Below are 26,937 nucleotides of genomic sequence, written 5' to 3'. Positions count from 1 at the left end.
GGCCCTCTAACACAAAAAAGCACAAAATGCGCTTTGGAGTGCAAAGAGCATGTCTCTGGAAGTCGGGAGGGGTCAAAACGAGCCTTTGACTACTGGGCTGCTAGGGTTAGGGTTCGCAACTAACTGCGCTCCCTCCCTTGCAAAATTAACTTGTTCATGCTCCTCTGAGGCCCTCTAACACAAAAAAGCACAAAATGCGCTTTGGAGTGCAAAGAGCATGTCTCTGGAAGTCGGGAGGGGTCAAAACGAGCCTTTGACTACTGGGCTGCTAGGGTTAGGGTTAAGGTTAGGGTTCGCAACTAACTGCGCTCCCTCCCTTGCAAAACTCTCTTGTTCATGCTCCTCTGAGGCCTTCTAGCACAAAATGCGCTTTGGAGTGCAAAGAGCCTGTCTCTGGAAATCGGGAGGGTTCAAAACGAGCCTTTGACTACTGGTCTGCTAGGGTAAGGGTTCGCAACTAACTGCGCTCCGCTCAGAAAGCTTGTTTCTGACATTCTAACAGCTCAATTAGAGCATTTTAGTAATGAAGAGTGTTCATGTCAAAACTGAGTTTCTTATCATACACTGATGCACTTTGTCACAAAATGCAGTTTTCAGTTTAGAAAGCTTGTTTCTGACATTCTAACAGCTCAGTTAGAGCATTTCAGTAATGAACTGTGTTCTTTGTCAAAACTGAGTTTCTCATCATCCTCTGATGCACTTTGTCACAAAATCCAGTTTTTTGCTCAAAAAGCTTGTTTCTGACATTCTAACAGCTCAATTAGAGCATTTCAGTAATGAACAGTGTTCTTTCTCAAAAGTGACATTCTCATCCGTCCACTGATTCACTTTGTCACAAAATGATTTTTTTAGCTCAGAAAGATTGTTTCTGACATTCTAACAGCTTAATTAGAACATTTCAGTAATCAACTGTGTTCTTTGTCAAAACTGAGTTTCTCATCATCCACTGATGCACTTTGTCACTAAATGCATTTTTTAGCTCAGAAAGCTTGTTTCTGACATTCTAACAGCTCAATTAGAGAATTTCAGAAATGAACTGTGTTCTTTGTCAAAACTGAGTTTCTCATCATCCACTGATGCACTTTGTCAAAAAATCCAGTTTTCTGCTCAAAAAGCTTGTTTCTGACATTCTAACAGCTCAATTAGAGCATTATAGTAATGAAGAGTGTTCTTTGTCAAAACTGAGTTTCCCATCATCCCCTTATGCACTTTTTCACAAAATGCAGTTTTCAGCTCAGAAAGCTTGATTCTGACATTCTAACAGCTCAATTAGAGCATTTTAGTAATGAACAGTGTTCTTTGTCACAACTGACATTCTCATCATCCACTGATGCACTTTGTCACAAAATGCAGTTTTCAGCTCAGAAAGCTCGTTTATGACATTCTAACAGCTCAATTAGAGCATTTTAGTAATGAACTGTGTTCTTTGTCAAAAGTGACATTCTCATCATCCACTGATGCACTTTGTCACAAAATGCCGTTTTCAGCTCAGAAAGCTTGTTTCTGACATTCTAACAGCTCAATTAGAGCATTTTAGTAATGAACAGTGTTCTTTGTCAAAACTGACATTCTCATCATCCACTGATGCACTTTGTCAAAAAATGCAGTTTTCAGCTCAGAAAGCTTGTTTCTGACATTCTAACAGCTCAATTAGAGCATTTTAGTAATGAACAGTATTCTTTGTCAAAACTGACATTCTCATCATCCACTGATGTACTTTGTCACAAAATGCAGTTTTCAGCTCAGAAAGCTTGTTTTCTGACATTCTAACATGTCAATTAGAGCAATTTAGTTATGAACAGTGTTCTTTGTCAAAAATGACATTCTCATCATCCACTGATGCACTTTGTCACAAAATGCAGTTTTCTGCTCAGAAAGCTTGTTTCTGACATTTTAACAGCTCAATTAGAGCATTTTAGTAATGATCAGTGTTCTTTGTCAAAACTGACATTCTCATCATCCACTGATTCACTTTGTCACAAAATGCAGTTCTCCGCTCAGAAAGCTTGTTTCTGACATTCTAACAGCTCAATTGGAGCATTTCAGTAATGAACAGTGTTCTTTGTCAAAACTGACATTCTCATCATCCACTGATTCACTTCGTCACAAAATGCATTTTTTAGCTCAGAAAGCTTGTTTCTGACATTCTAACAGCTCAATTAGAGAATTTCAGAAATTAACTGTGTTCTTTGTCAAAACTGAGTTTCTCATCATCCACTGATGCACTTTGTCAAAAAATCCAGTTTTCTGCTCAAAAAGCTTGTTTCTGACATTCTAACAGCTCAATTAGAGCATTATAGTAATGAAGAGTGTTCTTTGTCAAAACTGAGTTTCCCATCATCCTCTTATGCACTTTTTCACAAAATGCAGTTTTCAGCTCAGAAAGCTTGTTTCTAACATTCTAACAGCTCTATTGGAGCATTTTAGTAATGATCAGTGTTCTTTGTCAAAACTGACATTCTCATCATCCACTGATGCTTTTTGTCACAAAATGCAGTTTTCAGCTCAGAAAGCTTGTTTCTGACATTCTAACAGCTCAATTAGAGAATTTTAGTAATGAACAGTGTTCTTTGTCAAAACTGACATTCTCATCATCCTCTGATTCACTTTGTCACAAAATGCAGTTTTATGCTCAGAAAGCTTGTTTCTGACATTCTAACAGCTCAATTAGAGCATTTTAGTAATGAACAGTGTTCTTTGTCAAAACTGACATTCTCATCACCCACTGATGCACTTTGTCACAAAATGCAGTTTTATGCTCAGAAAGCTTGTTTCTGACATTCTAACAGCTCAATTAGAGCATTTTAGTAATGATCAGTGTTCTTTGTCAAAACTGACATTCTCATCATCCACTGATTCACTTTGTCACAAAATGCAGTTCTCAGCTCAGAAAGCTTGTTTCTGACATTCTAACAGCTCAATTGGAGCATTTCAGTAATGAACAGTGTTCTTTGTCAAAACTGACATTCTCATCATCCACTGATGCTTTTTGTCACAAAATGCAGTTTTCAGCTCAGAAAGCTTGTTTCTGACATTCTAACAGCTCAATTGGAGCATTTTAGTAATGATCAGTGTTCTTTGTCAAAACTGACATTCTCATCATCCACTGATGCTTTTTGTCACAAAATGCAGTTTTCAGCTCAGAAAGCTTGTTTCTGACATTCTAACAGCTCAATTAGAGCATTTTAGTAATGAACAGTGTTCTTTGTCAAAACTGACATTCTCATCATCCACTGATGCACTTTGTCACAAAATGCAATTTTATGCTCAGAAAGCTTGTTTCTGACATTCTAACAGCTCAATTGGAGCATTTCAGTAATGATCAGTGTTCTTTGTCAAAACTGACATTCTCATCATCCACTGATGAACTATGTCACAAAATGCAGTTCTCAGCTCAGAAAGCTTGTTTCTAACATTCTAACAGCTCTATTGGAGCATTTAAGTAATGAACAGTGTTCTTTGTCAAAACTGACATTCTCATCATCCACTGATGAACTATGTCACAAAATGCAGTTTTCAGCTCAGAAAGCTTGTTTCTGACATTCTATCAGCTCAATTAGAGCATTTTAGTAATGAACAGTGTTCTTTGTCAAAACTGACATTCTCGTCATCCACTGATGCTTTTTGTCACAAAATGCAGTTTTCAGCTCAGAAAGCTTGTTTCTGACATTCTAACAGCTCAATTGGAGCATTTTAGTAATGATCAGTGTTCTTTGTCAAAACTGACATTCTCATCATCCACTGATTCACTTTGTCACAAAATGCAGTTCTCAGCTCAGAAAGCTTGTTTCTGACATTCTAACAGCTCAATTAGAGCATTTTAGTAATGAACAGTGTTCTTTGTCAAAACTGACATTCTCATCATCCACTGATGAACTTTGTCACAAAATGCAGTTCTCAGCTCAGAAAGCTTGTTTCTGACATTCTAACAGCTCAATTAGAGCATTTTAGTAATGAACAGTGTTCTTTGTCAAAACTGACATTCTCATCATCCACTGATGCACTTTGTCAAAAAAATGCAGTTTTCAGCTCAGAAAGCTTGTTTCTCATATTCTAACAGCTCAATTGGAGCATTTTAGTAATGATCAGTGTTCTTTGTCAAAACTGACATTCTCATCATCCACTGATGAACTTTGTCACAAAATGCAGTTCTCAGCTCAGCAAGCTTGTTTCTGACATTCTAACAGCTCAATTAGAGCATTTCAGTAATGAACAGTGTTTTTTGTCAAAAGTGACATTCTCATCATCCACTGATTCACTTTGTCACAAAATGCATTTCTCAGCTCAGAAAGCTTGTTTCTGACATTCTAACAGCTCAATTGGAGCATTTCAGTAATGAACAGTGTTCTTTGTCAAAACTGACATTCTCATCATCCACTGATGAACTATATCACAAAATGCAGTTCTCAGCTCAGAAAGCTTGTTTCTGACATTCTAACAGCTCAATTGGAGCATTTTAGTAATGATCAGTGTTCTTTGTCAAAACTGACATTCTCATCATCCACTGATGCTTTTTGTCACAAAATGCAGTTTTATGCTCAGAAAGCTTGTTTCTGACATTCTAACAGCTCAATTAGAGCATTTTAGTAATGATCAGTGTTCTTTGTCAAAACTGACATTCTCATCATCCAGTGATTCACTTTGTCACAAAATGCAGTTCTCAGCTCAGCAAGCTTGTTTCTGACATTCTAACAGCTCAATTAGAGCATTTCAGTAATGAACAGTGTTTTTTGTCAAAAGTGACATTCTCATCATCCACTGATTCACTTTGTCACAAAATGCAGTTCTCAGCTCAGAAAGCTTGTTTCTGACATTCTAACAGCTCAATTGGAGCATTTCAGTAATGAACAGTGTTCTTTGTCAAAACTGACATTCTCATCATCCACTGATGAACTATGTCACAAAATGCAGTTTTCAGCTCAGAAAGCTTGTTTCTGACATTCTATCAGCTCAATAAGAGCATTTTAGTAATGAACAGTGTTCTTTGTCAAAACTGACATTCTCATCATCCACTGATGCTTTTTGTCACAAAATGCAGTTTTCAGCTCAGAAAGCTTGTTTCTGACATTCTAACAGCTCAATTGGAGCATTTTAGTAATGATCAGTGTTCTTTGTCAAAACTGACATTCTCATCATCCACTGATTCACTTTGTCACAAAATGCAGTTCTCAGCTCAGAAAGCTTGTTTCTGACATTCTAACAGCTCAATTAGAGCATTTTAGTAATGAACAGTGTTCTTTGTCAAAACTGACATTCTCATCACCCACTGATGAACTATGTCACAAAATGCAGTTCTCAGCTCAGAACGCTAGTTTCTGACATTCTAATAGCTCAATTGGAGCATTTTAGTGATGATCAGTGTTCTTTGTCAAAACTGACATTCTCATCATCCACTGATTCACTTTGTCACAAAATGCATTTCTCAGCTCAGAAAGCTTGTTTCTGACATTCTAACAGCTCAATGGGAGCATTTCAGAAATGAACAGTGTTCTTTGTCAAAACTGACATTCTCATCATCCACTGATTCACTTTGTCACAAAATGCATTTCTCAGCTCAGAAAGCTTGTTTCTGACATTCTAACAGCTCAATTAGAGCATTTTAGTAATGAACAGTGTTCTTTGTCAAAACTGACATTCTCATCATCCACTGATGCACTTTGTCACAAAATGCATTTCTCAGCTCAGAAAGCTTGTTTCTGACATTCTAACAGCTCAATTAGAGCATTTTAGTAATGAACAGTGTTCTTTGTCAAAACTGACATTCTCATCACCCACTGATTCACTTTGTCACAAAATGCCGTTTTCAGCTCAGAAAGCTTGTTTCTGACATTCTAACAGCTCAATTAGAGCATTTTAGTAATGAACAGTGTTCTTTGTCAAAACTGACATTCTCATCATCCACTGATGAACTATGTCACAAAATGCAGTTCTCAGCTCAGAAAGCTTGTTTCTGACATTCTAACAGCTCAATTGGAGCATTTTAGTAATGATCAGTGTTCTTTGTCAAAACTGACATTCTCATCATCCACTGATGCTTTTTGTCACAAAATGCAGTTTTATGCTCAGAAAGCTTGTTTCTGACATTCTAACAGCTCAATTAGAGCATTTTAGTAATGAACAGTGTTCTTTGTCAAAACTGACATTCTCATCACCCACTGATTCACTTTGTCACAAAATGCATTTCTCAGCTCAGAAAGCTTGTTTCTGACATTCTAACAGCTCAATTGGAGCATTTCAGTAATGAACAGTGTTCTTTGTCAAAACTGACATTCTCATCATCCACTGATGAACTATATCACAAAATGCAGTTCTCAGCTCAGAAAGCTTGTTTCTGACATTCTAACAGCTCAATTGGAGCATTTTAGTAATGATCAGTGTTCTTTGTCAAAACTGACATTCTCATCATCCACTGATGCTTTTTGTCACAAAATGCAGTTTTATGCTCAGAAAGCTTGTTTCTGACATTCTAACAGCTCAATTAGAGCATTTTAGTAATGAACAGTGTTCTTTGTCAAAACTGATATTCTCATCATCCACTGATGAACTTTGTAACAAAATGCAGTTCTCAGCTCAGAAAGCTTGTTTCTGACATTCTAACAGCTCAATTAGAGCATTTTAGTAATGAACAGTGTTCTTTGTCAAAACTGACATTCTCATCATCCACTGATGCACTTTGTCAAAAAAATGCAGTTTTCAGCTCAGAAAGCTTGTTTCTGATATTCTAACAGCTCAATTGGAGCATTTTAGTAATGATCAGTGTTCTTTGTCAAAACTGACATTCTCATCATCCACTGATGAACTTTGTCACAAAATGCATTTCTCAGCTCAGAAAGCTTGTTTCTGACATTCTAACAGCTCAATTGGAGCATTTCAGTAATGATCAGTGTTCTTTGTCAAAACTGACATTCTCATCATCCACTGATGAACTTTGTCACAAAATGCAGTTTTATGCTCAGAAAGCTTGTTTCTGACATTCTAACAGCTCAATTTGAGCATTTTAGTAATGATCAGTGTTTTTTGTCAAAAGTGACATTCTCATCATCCACTGATTCACTTTGTCACAAAATGCATTTCTCAGCTCAGAAAGCTTGTTTCTGACATTCTAACAGCTCAATTGGAGCATTTCAGTAATGAACAGTGTTCTTTGTCAAAACTGACATTCTCATCATCCACTGATGAACTATATCACAAAATGCAGTTCTCAGCTCAGAAAGCTTGTTTCTGACATTCTAACAGCTCAATTGGAGCATTTTAGTAATGATCAGTGTTCTTTGTCAAAACTGACATTCTCATCATCCACTGATGCTTTTTGTCACAAAATGCAGTTTTATGCTCAGAAAGCTTGTTTCTGACATTCTAACAGCTCAATTAGAGCATTTTAGTAATGATCAGTGTTCTTTGTCAAAACTGACATTCTCATCATCCAGTGATTCACTTTGTCACAAAATGCAGTTCTCAGCTCAGCACGCTTGTTTCTGACATTCTAACAGCTCAATTAGAGCATTTCAGTAATGAACAGTGTTTTTTGTCAAAAGTGACATTCTCATCATCCACTGATTCACTTTGTCACAAAATGCAGTTCTCAGCTCAGAAAGCTTGTTTCTGACATTCTAACAGCTCAATTGGAGCATTTCAGTAATGAACAGTGTTCTTTGTCAAAACTGACATTCTCATCATCCACTGATGAACTATGTCACAAAATGCAGTTTTCAGCTCAGAAAGCTTGTTTCTGACATTCTATCAGCTCAATAAGAGCATTTTAGTAATGAACAGTGTTCTTTGTCAAAACTGACATTCTCATCATCCACTGATGCTTTTTGTCACAAAATGCAGTTTTCAGCTCAGAAAGCTTGTTTCTGACATTCTAACAGCTCAATTGGAGCATTTTAGTAATGATCAGTGTTCTTTGTCAAAACTGACATTCTCATCATCCACTGATTCACTTTGTCACAAAATGCAGTTCTCAGCTCAGAAAGCTTGTTTCTGACATTCTAACAGCTCAATTAGAGCATTTTAGTAATGAACAGTGTTCTTTGTCAAAACTGACATTCTCATCACCCACTGATGAACTATGTCACAAAATGCAGTTCTCAGCTCAGAACGCTAGTTTCTGACATTCTAATAGCTCAATTGGAGCATTTTAGTGATGATCAGTGTTCTTTGTCAAAACTGACATTCTCATCATCCACTGATTCACTTTGTCACAAAATGCATTTCTCAGCTCAGAAAGCTTGTTTCTGACATTCTAACAGCTCAATGGGAGCATTTCAGTAATGAACAGTGTTCTTTGTCAAAACTGACATTCTCATCATCCACTGATTCACTTTGTCACAAAATGCATTTCTCAGCTCAGAAAGCTTGTTTCTGACATTCTAACAGCTCAATTAGAGCATTTTAGTAATGAACAGTGTTCTTTGTCAAAACTGACATTCTCATCATCCACTGATGCACTTTGTCAAAAATGCAGTTTTCAGCTCAGAAAGCTTGTTTCTGACATTCTAACAGCTCAATTAGAGCATTTTAGTAATGATCAGTGTTCTTTGTCAAAACTGACATTCTCATCATCCACTGATTCACTTTGTCACAAAATGCAGTTTTATGCTCAGAAAGCTTGTTTCTGACATTCTAACAGCTCAATTAGAGCATTTTAGTAATGAACAGTGTTCTTTGTCAAAACTGACATTCTCATCATCCACTGATTCACTTTGTCACAAAATGCAGTTCTCAGCTCAGAAAGCTTGTTTCTGACATTCTAACAGCTCACTTGGAGCATTTCAGTAATGAACAGTGTTCTTTGTCAAAACTGACATTCTCATCATCCACTGATGAACTATGTCACAAAATGCAGTTCTCAGCTCAGAACTAACAGCTCTATTGGAGAATTTTAGTAATGAACAGTGTTCTTTGTCAAAACTGACATTCTCATCATCCACTGATGCACTTTGTCACAAAATGCATTTCTCAGCTCAGAAAGCTTGTTTCTGACATTCTAACAGCTCAATTGGAGCATTTCAGTAATGATCAGTGTTCTTTGTCAAAACTGACATTCTCATCATCCACTGATGAACTATGTCACAAAATGCAGTTCTCAGCTCAGAAAGCTTGTTTCTGACATTCTACAGCTCAATTGGAGCATTTTAGTAATGAACAGTGTTCTTTGACAAAAATGACATTCTCATCATCCACTGATGCACTTTGTGACAAAATGCAGTTTTATGCTCAGAAAGCTTGTTTTTGACATTCTAACAGCTCAATTAGAGCATTTTAGTAATGATCAGTGTTCTTTGTCAAAACTGACATTCTCATCATCCACTGATTCACTTTGTCACAAAATGCAGTTTTATGCTCAGAAAGCTTGTTTCTGACATTCTAACAGCTCAATTAGAGCATTTTAGTAATGAACAGTGTTCTTTGTCAAAACTGACATTCTCATCATCCACTGATTCACTTTGTCACAAAATCCAGTTCTCAGCTCAGAAAGCTTGTTTCTGACATTCTAAAAGCTCAATTAGAGAATTTTAGTAATGAACAGTGTTCTTTGTCAAAAGTGACATTCTCATCATCCACTGATTCACTTTGTCACAAAATGCAGTTCTCAGCTCAGAAAGCTTGTTTCTGACATTCTAACAGCTCACTTGGAGCATTTTAGTAATGATCAGTGTTCTTTGTCAAAAGTGACATTCTCATCATCCACTGATTCACTTTGTCACAAAATGCAGTTCTCAGCTCAGAAAGCTTGTTTCTGACATTCTAACAGCTCAATTGGAGCATTTCAGTAATGAACAGTGTTCTTTGTCAAAACTGACATTCTCATCATCCACTGATGCACTTTGTCACAAAATGCAGTTTTATGCTCAGAAAGCTTGTTTCTGACATTCTAACAGCTCAATTAGAGCATTTTAGTAATGATCAGTGTTCTTTGTCAAAAGTGACATTCTCATCATCCACTGATTCACTTTGTCACAAAATGCAGTTCTCAGCTCAGAAAGCTTGTTTCTGACATTCTAACAGCTCAATTAGAGCATTTTAGTAATGATCAGTGTTCTTTGTCAAAACTGACATTCTCATCATGCACTGATGAACTATGTCACAAAATGCAGTTCTCAGCTCAGAAAGCTTGTTTCTTACATTCTAACAGCTCAATTAGAGGATTTTAGTTATGAACACTGTTCTTTGTCAAAACTGACATTCTCATCATCCACTGATGCACTTTGTCAAAAAAATGCAGTTTTCAGCTCAGAAAGCTTGTTTCTGACAATCTAACAGCTCAATTGGAGCATTTTAGTAATGATCAGTGTTCTTTGTCAAAACTGACATTCTCATCATCCACTGATGAACTATGTCACAAAATGCAGTTCTCAGCTCAGAAAGCTTGTTTCTGACATTCTAACAGATCAATTAGAGAATTTTAGTAATGAACAGTGTTCTTTGTCAAAACTGACATTCTCATCATCCACTGATGCACTTTGTCACAAAATGCATTTCTCAGCTCAGAAAGCTTGTTTCTGACATTCTAACAGCTCAATTGGAGCATTTCAGTAATGAACAGTGTTCTTTGTCAAAACTGACATTCTCATCATCCACTGATGAACTATGTCACAAAATGCAGTTCTCAGCTCAGAAAGCTTGTTTCTGACATTCTAACAGCTCAATTAGAGCATTTTAGTAATGATCAGTGTTCTTTGTCAAAACTGACATTCTCATCATCCACTGATGCTTTTTGTCACAAAATGCAGTTTTATGCTCAGAAAGCTTGTTTCTGACATTCTAACAGCTCAATTGGAGCATTTCAGTAATGAACAGTGTTCTTTGTCAAAACTGACATTCTCATCATCCACTGATGAACTATGTCACAAAATGCAGTTCTCAGCTCAGAAAGCTTGTTTCTGACATTCTAACAGCTCAATTAGAGCATTTTAGTAATGAACAGTGTTCTTTGTCAAAACTGACATTCTCATCACCCACTGATGAACTATGTCACAAAATGCAGTTCTCAGCTCAGAACGCTTGTTTCTGACATTCTAACAGCTCAATTGGAGCATTTTAGTAATGATCAGTGTTCTTTGTCAAAACTGACATTCTCATCATCCACTGATTCACTTTGTCACAAAATGCATTTCTCAGCTCAGAAAGCTTGTTTCTGACATTTAACAGCTCAATTGGAGCATTTCAGTAATGAACAGTGTTCTTCGTCAAAAAAGACATTCTCATCATCCACTGATGAACTATGTCACAAAATGCAGTTTTCAGCTCAGAAAGCTTGTTTCTGACATTCTATCAGCTCATTAGAGCATTTTAGTAATGAACAGTGTTCTTTGTCAAAACTGACATTCTCATCATCCACTGATGCTTTTTGTCACAAAATGCAGTTTTCAGCTCAGAAAGCTTGTTTCTGACATTCTAACAGCTCAATTGGAGCATTTTAGTAATGATCAGTGTTCTTTGTCAAAACTGACATTCTCATCATCCACTGATTCACTTTGTCACAAAATGCAGTTCTCAGCTCAGAAAGCTTGTTTCTGACATTCTAACATCTCAATTAGAGCATTTTAGTAATGAACAGTGTTCTTTGTCAAAACTGACATTCTCATCATCATCCATTCTCATCAACTTTGTCACAAAATGCAGTTCTCAGCTCAGAAAGCTTGTTTCTGACATTCTAACAGCTCAATTAGAGCATTTTAGTAATGAACAGTGTTTTTTGTCAAAACTGACATTCTCAATATCCACTGATGCACTTTGTAAAAAAAATGCAGTTTTCAGCTCAGAAAGCTTGTTTCTGATTTTCTAACAGCTCAATTGGAGCATTTTAGTAATGATCAGTGTTCTTTGTCAAAACTGACATTCTCATCATACACTGATGCACTTTGTCACAAAATGCAGTTTTATGCTCAGAAAGCTTGTTTCTGACATTCTAACAGCTCAATTAGAGCATTTTAGTAATGAACAATGTTCTTTGTCAAAATTGACATTCTCATCACCCACTGATGAACTATGTCACAAAATGCAGTTCTCAGCTCAGAAAGCTTGTTTCTGACATTCTAACAGCTCAATTAGAGCATTTTAGTAATGATCAGTGTTCTTTGTCAAAAGTGACATTCTCATCATCCACTGATTCACTTTGTCACAAAATGCAGTTCTCAGCTCAGAAAGCTTGTTTCTGACATTCTAAAAGCTCAATTAGAGCATTTTAGTAATGATCAGTGTTCTTTGTCAAAAGTGACATTCTCATCATCCACTGATTCACTTTGTCACAAAATGCAGTTCTCAGCTCAGAAAGCTTGTTTCTGACATTCTAACAGCTCAATTGCAGCATTTCAGTAATGAACAGTGTTCTTTGTCAAAACTGACATTCTCATCATCCACTGATGCACTTTGTCACAAAATGCATTTCTCAGCTCAGAAAGCTTGTTTCTGACATTCTAACAGCTCAATTAGAGCATTTTAGTAATGATCAGTGTTCTTTGTCAAAAGTGACATTCTCATCATCCACTGATTCACTTTGTCACAAAATGCAGTTCTCAGCTCAGAAAGCTTGTTTCTGACATTCTAACAGCTCAATTAGAGCATTTTAGTAATGATCAGTGTTCTTTGTCAAAACTGACATTCTCATCATCCACTGATTCACTTTGTCACAAAATGCAGTTCTCAGCTCAGAAAGCTTGTTTCTGACATTCTAACAGCTCAATTGGAGCATTTTAGTAATGATCAGTGTTCTTTGTCAAAACTGACATTCTCATCATGCACTGATGAACTATGTCACAAAATGCAGTTCTCAGCTCAGAAAGCTTGTTTCTGACATTCTAACAGCTCAATTGGAGGATTTTAGTTATGAACACTGTTCTTTGTCAAAACTGACATTCTCATCACCCACTGATGAACTATGTCACAAAATGCAGTTCTCAGCTCAGAACGCTTGTTTCTGACATTCTAACAGCTCAATTGGAGCATTTTAGTAATGATCAGTGTTCTTTGTCAAAACTGACATTCTCATCATCCACTGATTCACTTTGTCACAAAATGCATTTCTCAGCTCAGAAAGCTTGTTTCTGACATTTAACAGCTCAATTGGAGCATTTCAGTAATGAACAGTGTTCTTCGTCAAAAAAGACATTCTCATCATCCACTGATGAACTATGTCACAAAATGCAGTTTTCAGCTCAGAAAGCTTGTTTCTGACATTCTATCAGCTCATTAGAGCATTTTAGTAATGAACAGTGTTCTTTGTCAAAACTGACATTCTCATCATCCACTGATGCTTTTTGTCACAAAATGCAGTTTTCAGCTCAGAAAGCTTGTTTCTGACATTCTAACAGCTCAATTGGAGCATTTTAGTAATGATCAGTGTTCTTTGTCAAAACTGACATTCTCATCATCCACTGATTCACTTTGTCACAAAATGCAGTTCTCAGCTCAGAAAGCTTGTTTCTGACATTCTAACATCTCAATTAGAGCATTTTAGTAATGAACAGTGTTCTTTGTCAAAACTGACATTCTCATCATCATCCATTCTCATCAACTTTGTCACAAAATGCAGTTCTCAGCTCAGAAAGCTTGTTTCTGACATTCTAACAGCTCAATTAGAGCATTTTAGTAATGAACAGTGTTCTTTGTCAAAACTGACATTCTCAATATCCACTGATGCACTTTGTAAAAAAAATGCAGTTTTCAGCTCAGAAAGCTTGTTTCTGATTTTCTAACAGCTCAATTGGAGCATTTTAGTAATGATCAGTGTTCTTTGTCAAAACTGACATTCTCATCATACACTGATGCACTTTGTCACAAAATGCAGTTTTATGCTCAGAAAGCTTGTTTCTGACATTCTAACAGCTCAATTAGAGCATTTTAGTAATGAACAATGTTCTTTGTCAAAATTGACATTCTCATCACCCACTGATGAACTATGTCACAAAATGCAGTTCTCAGCTCAGAAAGCTTGTTTCTGACATTCTAACAGCTCAATTAGAGCATTTTAGTAATGATCAGTGTTCTTTGTCAAAAGTGACATTCTCATCATCCACTGATTCACTTTGTCACAAAATGCAGTTCTCAGCTCAGAAAGCTTGTTTCTGACATTCTAAAAGCTCAATTAGAGCATTTTAGTAATGATCAGTGTTCTTTGTCAAAAGTGACATTCTCATCATCCACTGATTCACTTTGTCACAAAATGCAGTTCTCAGCTCAGAAAGCTTGTTTCTGACATTCTAACAGCTCAATTGCAGCATTTCAGTAATGAACAGTGTTCTTTGTCAAAACTGACATTCTCATCATCCACTGATGCACTTTGTCACAAAATGCATTTCTCAGCTCAGAAAGCTTGTTTCTGACATTCTAACAGCTCAATTAGAGCATTTTAGTAATGATCAGTGTTCTTTGTCAAAAGTGACATTCTCATCATCCACTGATTCACTTTGTCACAAAATGCAGTTCTCAGCTCAGAAAGCTTGTTTCTGACATTCTAACAGCTCAATTAGAGCATTTTAGTAATGATCAGTGTTCTTTGTCAAAAGTGACATTCTCATCATCCACTGATTCACTTTGTCACAAAATGCAGTTCTCAGCTCAGAAAGCTTGTTTCTGACATTCTAACAGCTCAATTGGAGCATTTTAGTAATGATCAGTGTTCTTTGTCAAAACTGACATTCTCATCATGCACTGATGAACTATGTCACAAAATGCAGTTCTCAGCTCAGAAAGCTTGTTTCTGACATTCTAACAGCTCAATTGGAGGATTTTAGTTATGAACACTGTTCTTTGTCAAAACTGACATTCTCATCATCCACTGATGCACTTTGTCAAAAAAATGCAGTTTTCAGCTCAGAAAGCTTGTTTCTGACAATCTAACAGCTCAATTGGAGCATTTTAGTAATGATCAGTGTTCTTTGTCAAAACTGACATTCTCATCATCCACTGATGAACTATGTCACAAAATGCAGTTCTCAGCTCAGAAAGCTTGTTTCTGACATTCTAACAGATCAATTAGAGAATTTTAGTAATGAACAGTGTTCTTTGTCAAAACTGACATTCTCATCATCCACTGATGCACTTTGTCACAAAATGCATTTCTCAGCTCAGAAAGCTTGTTTCTGACATTCTAACAGCTCAATTGGAGCATTTCAGTAATGAACAGTGTTCTTTGTCAAAACTGACATTCTCATCATCCACTGATTCACTATGTCACAAAATGCAGTTCTCAGCTCAGAAAGCTTGTTTCTGACATTCTAACAGCTCAATTAGAGCATTTTAGTAATGATCAGTGTTCTTTGTCAAAACTGACATTCTCATCATCCACTGATTCACTTTGTCACAAAATGCAGTTTTCAGCTCAGAAAGCTTGTTTCTGACATTCTAACAGCTCAATTAGAGCATTTTAGTAATGAACAGTGTTCTTTGTCAAAACTGACATTCTCATCATCCACTGATGAACTATGTCACAAAATGCAGTTCTCAGCTCAGAAAGCTTGTTTCTGACATTCTAACAGCTCAATTAGAGCATTTCAGTAATGAACAGTGTTCTTTGTCAAAACTGACATTCTCATCATCCACTGATGCACTTTGTCACAAAATGCAGTTTTATGCTCAGAAAGCTTGTTTCTGACATTCTAACAGCTCAATTGGAGCATTTTAGTAATGAACAGTGTTCTTTGTCAAAACTGACATTCTCATCACCCACTGATGAACTATGTCACAAAATGCATTTCTCAGCTCAGAAAGCTTGTTTCTGACATTCTAACAGCTCAATTGGAGCATTTCAGTAATGAACAGTGTTCTTTGTCAAAACTGACATTCTCATCATCCACTGATGAACTATGTCACAAAATGCAGTTCTCATCTCAAAAAGCTTGTTTCTGACATTCTAACAGCTCAATTGGAGCATTTTAGTAATGATCAGTGTTCTTTGTCAAAACCGACATTCTCATCATCCACTGATGCTTTTTGTCACAAAATGCAGTTTTGAGCTCAGAAAGCTTGTTTCTGACATTCTAACAGCTCAATTGGAGCATTTCAGTAATGAACAGTGTTCTTTGTCAAAACTGACATTCTCATCATCCACTGATGAACTATGTCACAAAATGCAGTTCTCAGCTCAGAAAGCTTGTTTCTGACATTCTAACAGCTCAATTAGAGCATTTTAGTAATGAACAGTGTTCTTTGTCAAAACTGACATTCTCATCACCCACTGATGAACTATGTCACAAAATGCAGTTCTCAGCTCAGAACGCTTGTTTCTGACATTCTAACAGCTCAATTGGAGCATTTTAGTAATGATCAGTGTTCTTTGTCAAAACTGACATTCTCATCATCCACTGATTCACTTTGTCACAAAATGCATTTCTCAGCTCAGAAAGCTTGTTTCTGACATTTAACAGCTCAATTGGAGCATTTCAGTAATGAACAGTGTTCTTTGTCAAAAAAGACATTCTCATCATCCACTGATGAACTATGTCACAAAATGCATTTCTCAGCTCAGAAAGCTTGTTTCTGACATTCTAACAGCTCAATTGGAGCATTTTAGTAATGATCAGTGTTCTTTGTCAAAACCGACATTCTCATCATCCACTGATGCTTTTTGTCACAAAATGCAGTTCTCAGCTCAGAAAGCTTGTTTCTGACATTCTAAAAGCGCAATTAGAGCATTTTAGTAATGATCAGTGTTCTTTGTCAAAAGTGACATTCTCATCATCCACTGATTCACTTTGTCACAAAATGCAGTTCTCAGCTCAGAAAGCTTGTTTCTGACATTCTAACAGCTCAATTGGAGCATTTCAGTAATGAACAGTGTTCTTTGTCAAAAGTGACATTCTCATCATCCACTGATGCACTTTGTCACAAAATGCAGTTTTATGCTCAGAAAGCTTGTTTCTGACATTCTAACAGCTCAATTAGAGCATTTTAGTAATGATCAGTGTTCTTTGTCAAAACTGACATTCTCATCATCCACTGATGAACTATGTCACAAAATGCAGTTCTCAGCTCAGAAAGCTTGTTTCTGACATTCTAACAGCTCAATTAGAGCATTTTAGTAATGAACAGTGTTCTTTGTCAAAACTGACATTCTCATCACCCACTGATGAACTATGTCACAAAATGCAGTTCTCAGCTCAGAACGCTTGTTTCTGACATTCTAACAGCTCAATTGGAGCATTTTAGTAATGATCAGTGTTCTTTGTCAAAAAAGATATTCTCATCATCCACTGATGAACTATGTCACAAAATGCATTTCTCAGCTCAGAAAGCTTGTTTCTGACATTCTAACAGCTCAATTGGAGCATTTTAGTAATGATCAGTGTTCTTTGTCAAAACCGACATTCTCATCATCCACTGATGCTTTTTGTCACAAAATGCAGTTCTCAGCTCAGAAAGCTTGTTTCTGACATTCTAAAAGCTCAATTAGAGCATTTTAGTAATGATCAGTGTTCTTTGTCAAAACTGACATTCTCATCATCCACTGATGCACTTTGTCACAAAATGCAGTTTTATGCTCAGAAAGCTTGTTTCTGACATTCTAACAGCTCAATTAGAGCATTTTAGTAATGATCAGTGTTCTTTGTCAAAAGTGACATTCTCATCATCCACTGATTCACTTTGTCACAAAATGCAGTTCTCAGCTCAGAAAGCTTGTTTCTGACATTCTAACAGCTCAATTAGAGCATTTTAGTAATGATCAGTGTTCTTTGTCAAAAGTGACATTCTCATCATCCACTGATTCACTTTGTCACAAAATGCAGTTCTCAGCTCAGAAAGCTTGTTTCTGACATTCTAACAGCTCAATTGGAGCATTTTAGTAATGATCAGTGTTCTTTGTCAAAACTGACATTCTCATCATGCACTGATGAACTATGTCACAAAATGCAGTTCTCAGCTCAGAAAGCTTGTTTCTGACATTCTAACAGCTCAATTAGAGCATTTTAGTAATGAACACTGTTCTTTGTCAAAACTGACATTCTCATCATCCACTGATGCACTTTGTCAAAAAAATGCAGTTTTCAGCTCAGAAAGCTTGTTTCTGACAATCTAACAGCTCAATTGGAGCATTTTAGTAATGATCAGTGTTCTTTGTCAAAACTGACATTCTCATCATCCACTGATGAACTATGTCACAAAATGCAGTTCTCAGCTCAGAAAGCTTGTTTCTGACATTCTAACAGATCAATTAGAGAATTTTAGTAATGAACAGTGTTCTTTGTCAAAACTGACATTCTCATCATCCACTGATGAACTTTGTCACAAAATGCAGTTCTCAGCTCAGAAAGCTTGTTTCTGACATTCTAACAGCTCAATTAGAGCATTTTAGTAATGAACAGTGTTCTTTGTCAAAACTGACATTCTCATCATCCACTGATGCACTTTGTCACAAAATGCATTTCTCAGCTCAGAAAGCTTGTTTCTGACATTCTAACAGCTCAATTGGAGCATTCCAGTAATGAACAGTGTTCTTTGTCAAAACTGACATTCTCATCATCCACTGATTCACTATGTCACAAAATGCAGTTCTCAGCTCAGAAAGCTTGTTTCTGACATTCTAACAGCTCAATTAGAGCATTTTAGTAATGATCAGTGTTCTTTGTCAAAACTGACAATCTCATCATCCACTGATGAACTATGTCACAAAATGCAGTTCTCAGCTCAGAAAGCTTGTTTCTGACATTCTAACAGCTCAATTAGAGCATTTCAGTAATGAACAGTGTTCTTTGTCAAAACTGACATTCTCATCATCCACTGATGCACTTTGTCACAAAATGCAGTTTTATGCTCAGAAAGCTTGTTTCTGACATTCTAACAGCTCAATTGGAGCATTTCAGTAATGAACAGAGTTCTTTGTCAAAACTGACATTCTCATCATCCACTGATTCACTTTGTCACAAAATGCATTTCTCAGCTCAGAAAGCTTGTTTCTGACATTCTAACAGCTCAATTGGAGCATTTTAGTAATGATCAGTGTTCTTTGTCAAAACCGACATTCTCATCATCCACTGATGCTTTTTGTCACAAAATGCAGTTTTGAGCTCAGAAAGCTTGTTTCTGACATTCTAACAGCTCAATTAGAGCATTTTAGTAATGAACAGTGTTCTTTGTCAAAACTGACATTCTCATCATCCACTGATGAACTATGTCACAAAATGCAGTTCTCAGCTCAGAAAGCTTGTTTCTGACATTCTAACAGCTCAATTAGAGCATTTCAGTAATGAACAGTGTTCTTTGTCAAAACCGACATTCTCATCATCCACTGATGCTTTTTGTCACAAAATGCAGTTTTGAGCTCAGAAAGCTTGTTTCTGACATTCTAACAGCTCAATTAGAGCATTTTAGTAATGATCAGTGTTCTTTGTCAAAACTGACATTCTCATCATCCACTGATGCACTTTGTCACAAAATGCAGTTTTATGCTCAGAAAGCTTATTTCTGACATTCTAACAGCTCAATTGGAGCATTTCAGTAATGAACAGTATTCTTTGTCAAAACTGACATTCTCATCATCCACTGATGAACTATGTCACAAAATGCAGTTCTCAGCTCAGAAAGCTTGTTTCTGACATTCTAACAGCTCAATTAGAGCATTTTAGTAATGAACAGTGTTCTTTGTCAAAACTGACATTCTCATCACCCACTGATGAACTATGTCACAAAATGCAGTTCTCAGCTCAGAACGCTTGTTTCTGACATTCTAACAGCTCAATTGGAGCATTTTAGTAATGATCAGTGTTCTTTGTCAAAACTGACATTCTCATCATCCACTGATTCACTTTGTCACAAAATGCATTTCTCAGCTCAGAAAGCTTGTTTCTGACATTTAACAGCTCAATTGGAGCATTTCAGTAATGAACAGTGTTCTTTGTCAAAACTGACATTCTCATCACCCACTGATGAACTATGTCACAAAATGCAGTTCTCAGCTCAGAACGCTTGTTTCTGACATTCTAACAGCTCAATTGGAGCATTTTAGTAATGATCAGTGTTCTTTGTCAAAACTGAAATTCTCGTCATCCACTGATGCTTTTTGTCACAAAATGCAGTTTTCAGCTCAGAAAGCTTGTTTCTGACATTCTAACAGCTCAATTAGAGCATTTTAGTAATGAACAGTGTTCTTTGTCAAAACTGACATTCTCATCACCCACTGATTCACTTTGTCACAAAATGCCGTTTTCAGCTCAGAAAGCTTGTTTCTGACATTCTAACAGCTCAATTAGAGCATTTTAGTAATGAACAGTGTTCTTTGTCAAAACTGACATTCTCATCAACCACTGATGAACTATGTCACAAAATGCAGTTCTCAGCTCAGAAAGCTTGTTTCTGACATTCTAACAGCTCAATTAGAGCATTTCAGTAATGAACAGTGTTCTTTGTCAAAACTGACATTCTCATCATCCACTGATTCACTTTGTCACAAAATGCAGTTTTATGCTCAGAAAGTTTGTTTCTGACATTCTAACAGCTCAATTGGAGCATTTCAGTAATGAACAGTGTTCTTTGTCAAAACTGACATTCTCATCATCCACTGATGAACTATGTCACAAAATGCAGTTCTCAGCTCAGAAAGCTTGTTTCTGACATTCTAACAGCTCAATTAGAGCATTTTAGTAATGAACAGTGTTCTTTGTCAAAACTGACATTCTCATCACCCACTGATGAACTATGTCACAAAATGCAGTTCTCAGCTCAGAACGCTTGTTTCTGACATTCTAACAGCTCAATTGGAGCATTTTAGTAATGATCAGTGTTCTTTGTCAAAAAAGACATTCTCATCATCCACTGATGAACTATGTCACAAAATGCATTTCTCAGCTCAGAAAGCTTGTTTCTGACATTCTAACAGCTCAATTGGAGCATTTTAGTAATGATCAGTGTTCTTTGTCAAAACCGACATTCTCATCATCCACTGATGCTTTTTGTCACAAAATGCAGTTCTCAGCTCAGAAAGCTTGTTTCTGACATTCTAAAAGCTCAATTAGAGCATTTTAGTAATGATCAGTGTTCTTTGTCAAAAGTGACATTCTCATCATCCACTGATTCACTTTGTCACAAAATGCAGTTTTCAGCTCAGAAAGCTTGTTTCTGACATTCTAACAGCTCAATTGGAGCATTTCAGTAATGAACAGTGTTCTTTGTCAAAACTGACATTCTCATCATCCACTGATGCACTTTGTCACAAAATGCAGTTTTATGCTCAGAAAGCTTGTTTCTGACATTCTAACAGCTCAATTAGAGCATTTTAGTAATGATCAGTGTTCTTTGTCAAAAGTGACATTCTCATCATCCACTGATTCACTTTGTCACAAAATGCAGTTCTCAGCTCAGAAAGCTTGTTTCTGACATTCTAACAGCTCAATTAGAGCATTTTAGTAATGATCAGTGTTCTTTGTCAAAAGTGACATTCTCATCATCCACTGATTCACTTTGTCACAAAATGCAGTTCTCAGCTCAGAAAGCTTGTTTCTGACATTCTAACAGCTCAATTGGAGCATTTTAGTAATGATCAGTGTTCTTTGTCAAAACTGACATTCTCATCACCCACTGATGAACTATGTCACAAAATGCAGTTCTCAGCTCAGAAAGCTTGTTTCTGACATTCTAACAGCTCAATTAGAGCATTTTAGTAATGAACACTGTTCTTTGTCAAAACTGACATTCTCATCATCCACTGATGCACTTTGTCAAAAAAATGCAGTTTTCAGCTCAGAAAGCTTGTTTCTGACAATCTAACAGCTCAACTGGAGCATTTTAGTAATGATCAGTGTTCTTTGTCAAAACTGACATTCTCATCATCCACTGATGAACTATGTCACAAAATGCAGTTCTCAGCTCAGAAAGCTTGTTTCTGACATTCTAACAGATCAATTAGAGAATTTTAGTAATGAACAGTGTTCTTTGTCAAAACTGACATTCTCATCATCCACTGATGAACTTTGTCACAAAATGCAGTTCTCAGCTCAGAAAGCTTGTTTCTGACATTCTAACAGCTCAATTAGAGCATTTTAGTAATGAACAGTGTTCTTTGTCAAAACTGACATTCTCATCATCCACTGATGCACTTTGTCACAAAATGCATTTCTCAGCTCAGAAAGCTTGTTTCTGACATTCTAACAGCTCAATTAGAGCATTTTAGTAATGAACAGTGTTCTTTGTCAAAACTGACATTCTCATCATTCACTGATGAACTATGTCACAAAATGCAGTTCTCAGCTCAGAAAGCTTGTTTCTGACATTCTAACAGCTCAATTAGAGCATTTCAGTAATGAACAGTGTTCTTTGTCAAAACTGACATTCTCATCATCCACTGATGCACTTTGTCACAAAATGCAGTTTTATGCTCAGAAAGCTTGTTTCTGACATTCTAACAGCTCAATTGGAGCATTTCAGTAATGAACAGTGTTCTTTGTCAAAACTGACATTCTCATCATCCACTGATGAACTATGTCACAAAATGCAGTTCTCAGCTCAGAAAGCTTGTTTCTGACATTCTAACAGCTCAATTAGAGCATTTTAGTAATGAACAGTGTTCTTTGTCAAAACTGACATTCTCATCACCCACTGATGAACTATGTCACAAAATGCAGTTCTCAGCTCAGAACGCTTGTTTCTGACATTCTAACAGCTCAATTGGAGCATTTTAGTAATGATCAGTGTTCTTTGTCAAAACTGACATTCTCATCATCCACTGATTCACTTTGTCACAAAATGCATTTCTCAGCTCAGAAAGCTTGTTTCTGACATTTAACAGCTCAATTGGAGCATTTCAGTAATGAACAGTGTTCTTTGTCAAAAAAGACATTCTCATCATCCACTGATGAACTATGTCACAAAATGCATTTCTCAGCTCAGAAAGCTTGTTTCTGACATTCTAACAGCTCAATTGGAGCATTTTAGTAATGATCAGTGTTCTTTGTCAAAACCGACATTCTCATCATCCACTGATGCTTTTTGTCACAAAATGCAGTTCTCAGCTCAGAAAGCTTGTTTCTGACATTCTAAAAGCTCAATTAGAGCATTTTAGTAATGATCAGTGTTCTTTGTCAAAAGTGACATTCTCATCATCCACTGATTCACTTTGTCACAAAATGCAGTTCTCAGCTCAGAAAGCTTGTTTCTGACATTCTAACAGCTCAATTGGAGCATTTCAGTAATGAACAGTGTTCTTTGTCAAAACTGACATTCTCATCATCCACTGATGCACTTTGTCACAAAATGCAGTTTTATGCTCAGAAAGCTTGTTTCTGACATTCTAACAGCTCAATTAGAGCATTTTAGTAATGATCAGTGTTCTTTGTCAAAAGTGACATTCTCATCATCCACTGATTCACTTTGTCACAAAATGCAGTTCTCAGCTCAGAAAGCTTGTTTCTGACATTCTAACAGCTCAATTAGAGCATTTTAGTAATGATCAGTGTTCTTTGTCAAAAGTGACATTCTCATCATCCACTGATTCACTTTGTCACAAAATGCAGTTCTCAGCTCAGAAAGCTTGTTTCTGACATTCTAACAGCTCAATTGGAGCATTTTAGTAATGATCAGTGTTCTTTGTCAAAACTGACATTCTCATCATGCACTGATGAACATGTCACAAAATGCAGTTCTCAGCTCAGAAAGCTTGTTTCTGACATTCTAACAGCTCAATTAGAGCATTTTAGTAATGAACACTGTTCTTTGTCAAAACTGACATTCTCATCATCCACTGATGCACTTTGTCAAAAAAATGCAGTTTTCAGCTCAGAAAGCTTGTTTCTGACAATCTAACAGCTCAACTGGAGCATTTTAGTAATGATCAGTGTTCTTTGTCAAAACTGACATTCTCATCATCCACTGATGAACTATGTCACAAAATGCAGTTCTCAGCTCAGAAAGCTTGTTTCTGACATTCTAACAGATCAATTAGAGAATTTTAGTAATGAACAGTGTTCTTTGTCAAAACTGACATTCTCATCATCCACTGATGAACTTTGTCACAAAATGCAGTTCTCAGCTCAGAAAGCTTGTTTCTGACATTCTAACAGCTCAATTAGAGCATTTTAGTAATGAACAGTGTTCTTTGTCAAAACTGACATTCTCATCATCCACTGATGCACTTTGTCACAAAATGCATTTCTCAGCTCAGAAAGCTTGTTTCTGACATTCTAACAGCTCAATTGGAGCATTTCAGTAATGAACAGTGTTCTTTGTCAAAACTGACATTCTCATCATCCACTGATTCACTATGTCACAAAATGCAGTTCTCAGCTCAGAAAGCTTGTTTCTGACATTCTAACAGCTCAATTAGAGCATTTTAGTAATGATCAGTGTTCTTTGTCAAAACTGACATTCTCATCATCCACTGATTCACTTTGTCACAAAATGCAGTTTTCAGCTCAGAAAGCTTGTTTCTGACATTCTAACAGCGCAATTAGAGCATTTTAGTAATGAACAGTGTTCTTTGTCAAAACTGACATTCTCATCATCCACTGATGAACTATGTCACAAAATGCAGTTCTCAGCTCAGAAAGCTTGTTTCTGACATTCTAACAGCTCAATTAGAGCATTTCAGTAATGAACAGTGTTCTTTGTCAAAACTGACATTCTCATCATCCACTGATGCACTTTGTCACAAAATGCAGTTTTATGCTCAGAAAGCTTGTTTCTGACATTCTAACAGCTCAATTGGAGCATTTCAGTAATGAACAGAGTTCTTTGTCAAAACTGACATTCTCATCATCCACTGATTCACTTTGTCACAAAATGCATTTCTCAGCTCAGAAAGCTTGTTTCTGACATTCTAACAGCTCAATTGGAGCATTTCAGTAATGAACAGTGTTCTTTGTCAAAACTGACATTCTCATCATCCACTGATGAACTATGTCACAAAATGCAGTTCTCAGCTCAGAAAGCTTGTTTCTGACATTCTAACAGCTCAATTGGAGCATTTTAGTAATGATCAGTGTTCTTTGTCAAAACCGACATTCTCATCATCCACTGATGCTTTTTGTCACAAAATGCAGTTTTGAGCTCAGAAAGCTTGTTTCTGACATTCTAACAGCTCAATTGGAGCATTTCAGTAATGAACAGTGTTCTTTGTCAAAACTGACATTCTCATCATCCACTGATGAACTATGTCACAAAATGCAGTTCTCAGCTCAGAAAGCTTGTTTCTGACATTCTAACAGCTCAATTGGAGCATTTTAGTAATGATCAGTGTTCTTTGTCAAAACCGACATTCTCATCATCCACTGATGCTTTTTGTCACAAAATGCAGTTTTGAGCTCAGAAAGCTTGTTTCTGACATTCTAACAGCTCAATTAGAGCATTTTAGTAATGAACAGTGTTCTTTGTCAAAACTGACATTCTCATCATCCACTGATGAACTATGTCACAAAATGCAGTCCTCAGCTCAGAAAGCTTGTTTCTGACATTCTAACAGCTCAATTAGAGCATTTTAGTAATGATCAGTGTTCTTTGTCAAAACTGACATTCTCATCATCCACTGATGCTTTTTGTCACAAAATGCAGTTTTCAGCTCAGAAAGCTTGTTTCTGACATTCTAACAGCTCAATTGGAGCATTTCAGTAATGAACAGTGTTCTTTGTCAAAACTGACATTCTCATCATCCACTGATGAACTATGTCACAAAATGCAGTTCTCAGCTCAGAAAGCTTGTTTCTGACATTCTAACAGCTCAATTAGAGCATTTTAGTAATGAACAGTGTTCTTTGTCAAAACTGACATTCTCATCACCCACTGATGAACTATGTCACAAAATGCAGTTCTCAGCTCAGAACGCTTGTTTCTGACATTCTAACAGCTCAATTGGAGCATTTTAGTAATGATCAGTGTTCTTTGTCAAAACTGACATTCTCATCATCCACTGATTCACTTTGTCACAAAATGCCGTTTTATGCTCAGAAAGCTTGTTTCTGACATTCTAACAGCTCAATTGGAGCATTTCAGTAATGAACAGTGTTCTTTGTCAAAACTGACATTCTCATCATCCACTGATGAACTATGTCACAAAATGCAGTTCTCAGCTCAGAAAGCTTGTTTCTGACATTCTAACAGCTCAATTAGAGCATTTTAGTAATGAACAGTGTTCTTTGTCAAAACTGACATTCTCATCACCCACTGATGAACTATGTCACAAAATGCAGTTCTCAGCTCAGAACGCTTGTTTCTGACATTCTAACAGCTCAATTGGAGCATTTTAGTAATGATCAGTGTTCTTTGTCAAAACTGACATTCTCATCATCCACTGATTCACTTTGTCACAAAATGCATTTCTCAGCTCAGAAAGCTTGTTTCTGACATTTAACAGCTCAATTGGAGCATTTCAGTAATGAACAGTGTTCTTTGTCAAAAAAGACATTCTCATCATCCACTGATGAACTATGTCACAAAATGCATTTCTCAGCTCAGAAAGCTTGTTTCTGACATTCTAACAGCTCAATTGGAGCATTTTAGTAATGATCAGTGTTCTTTGTCAAAACCGACATTCTCATCATCCACTGATGCTTTTTGTCACAAAATGCAGTTCTCAGCTCAGAAAGCTTGTTTCTGACATTCTAAAAGCTCAATTAGAGCATTTTAGTAATGATCAGTGTTCTTTGTCAAAAGTGACATTCTCATCATCCACTGATTCACTTTGTCACAAAATGCAGTTCTCAGCTCAGAAAGCTTGTTTCTGACATTCTAACAGCTCAATTGGAGCATTTCAGTAATGAACAGTGTTCTTTGTCAAAAGTGACATTCTCATCATCCACTGATGCACTTTGTCACAAAATGCAGTTTTATGCTCAGAAAGCTTGTTTCTGATATTCTAACAGCTCAATTAGAGCATTTTAGTAATGATCAGTGTTCTTTGTCAAAAGTGACTTTCTCATCATCCACTGATTCACTTTGTCACAAAATGCAGTTCTCAGCTCAGAAAGCTTGTTTCTGACATTCTAACAGCTCAATTAGAGCATTTTAGTAATGATC

The sequence above is a fragment of the Barbatula barbatula genome, assembly GCF_947034865.1.
Source record: "Barbatula barbatula genome assembly, chromosome: 8".
In the NCBI taxonomy this organism is placed as follows: domain Eukaryota; kingdom Metazoa; phylum Chordata; class Actinopteri; order Cypriniformes; family Nemacheilidae; genus Barbatula; species Barbatula barbatula.
The sequence above is the reverse complement of the archived record's forward strand: the minus strand, read 5'-3'. Positions refer to the sequence as shown.